Raw genomic sequence first — 1,947 nt, 5'->3', positions numbered from 1 at the left:
GCAGCCAAATGACCAGCAAAATGCCGGTTGTTGCTTTCCAAGGGATTGAAATCCCGGAAAGGAACCTAGTCGGACAGGATAATTTAAACACCTTCCCTCACCAAACGAAATTACTGGTATTTCCATATTTTGTTCAGATTATAATATAACATTTAGCATTGCTTTTGTAAAAATAGTTGTTAATTTAATGCTATCAAAGCTTTTTAGGCTAACTTACAATTATTGTTTTGGAGGTACTCGTTTGAAAACAATGAAGTACGCTATTCTATTTCTTGAATATCAGATACGCGACAGAATATTATAACCATTTTCAAACCTGGGTACAGTTTTTTATACATCTTTTTTTTGTATAATTCTAAGTAACAAATCTGTATGTGAAAATTTTTGTCGATCAAGAATTTACCAAATAATTGGTAGCAAAATGAGCAATCTGAAACAAAAGGATATCAAGCCGGAGGTGGCAGTTTCAAAATCAGTAAAAACCTCTAGAAAAGCAATTGAATATGTTAAGTCCGACGCTTCCGACATTGACGAAGATATCAATACGGCAGAGGACGAATACGTCTCATCGTCTGGCTTTGTTAATTTTCTGAGGGACTTTAAGAAACGATATGGAGAATATTACTCGAATTATCAGATAAGACGGGCTGCTGAAACCCGGTGGAACGAAATGTCATTCTGTCATCAATGCCAGTATTCTGCGGCAAGTGTCGAATACAAACGAAATGCACATTTATGCAATCGTAATGCACTTCCGCAGCAACCATTGGACACTTTTCACGTACAGCCGAACAGTATGAGCAGTCTTCAGCGCTCTAGTGAGGGCGAGCACAGAATGCACTCTGAAATAAGTGGCTGCGACACTTTCTTCGGTGCCGGTGGCTCCAATAGCTGCACTCCAAGAAAGGAGAACAAGTGTTCCAAGCCCAGGGTGCGGAAGAGTTGCCCAAAACCGCGGGCCAAGTCCTCGAAGCAACGTCGCAATTGCGCCAAACCGAAGCCCAAGTGCGCCCAACCCCGTAAGGCATGTCCCCGCCCAGAAACAATATGGAATGCGGCAAGCCGAAGGCAAAGCCAAGGTGTCTTAAGCCAAAGAGCTCCAAGCCCAAGTGCTCGGTGTAATAAGAGGTTTCATCTCCCACACCCTTACCCCCACCACTTTTCGGCCATTTTTATTGATCAGGAACCAGTCTAAATTTCCAAATGATGTAAACAACGGGCGTTGCTAGAATCTATGAACTTGAGAAACCTCCAGTGAACCAGGAAATTGCGAAAACTGGAAAGAATTCTAACTGAATCGGCGGCAAAGGGAGCTCAAACAGATCTGATAAACCAAGGACCTAAGACAGGAAGGCCCAAGCATTGATCCTCAAGGCAACGATAAGCGATTGTACTATTTAGAAATAATGTTTTTATGTCTAATCAAATTTTTACGTATATTTTATCTACCAACATAAATGATTGTCCATGGTATCAATTATAAATTGGGTTTTGGACTTATCCTCTCGAGTTTCTGAAAGTACTGTCGCAGGAACTGCACGAGATTTGCAATGAATGGCGGTGATGATGAGATTGTGATGGGGAAACCGCTTTCAAGCGCCGCACTACGCAAAATATACGTATGGATGTATATATTATGTACATAATACGTTTGAGTAGGTGGTTATTTAATGTTGGTTAATGTTTCGCTGGCAAATCGGTTAAAAGCACTGATAATTTTTTTTTTTTTTTTTTTTTTTTATTTTACTTTGCTTTTATTTATTGAATCTTCTTGTATAAGAACTAACAATAAGTTTAAAAATCTTAACTATAACAAGTATTTTTTGAACAGTTGTATTATTTTTCCAACTGTTCTATGTTTAAACGGCCCTAATAATTTATTCGCTGGGTTGGTAGGTCCTTTCGCCGGAGACGGGAACGGCTGCTGAGCTGGATTAAACCTCGCGC

The 1,947-nt window shown here is 39.9% G+C and overlaps 1 pseudogene; it reads left to right on the top strand.

Annotated features, from left to right (window-relative positions):
• Positions 1–312: 312 nt before the first annotated feature.
• On the top strand, positions 313–1,420 carry Mst77Y-16Psi (Male-specific pseudogene 77Y 16; annotated as a pseudogene).
• Positions 1,421–1,947: the final 527 nt, after the last annotated feature.

The sequence above is a fragment of the Drosophila melanogaster genome, assembly GCF_000001215.4.
Source record: "Drosophila melanogaster chromosome Y 211000022278449 sequence".
Classification (NCBI taxonomy): domain Eukaryota; kingdom Metazoa; phylum Arthropoda; class Insecta; order Diptera; family Drosophilidae; genus Drosophila; species Drosophila melanogaster.
The sequence above is the reverse complement of the archived record's forward strand: the minus strand, read 5'-3'. Positions and strand labels throughout refer to the sequence as shown.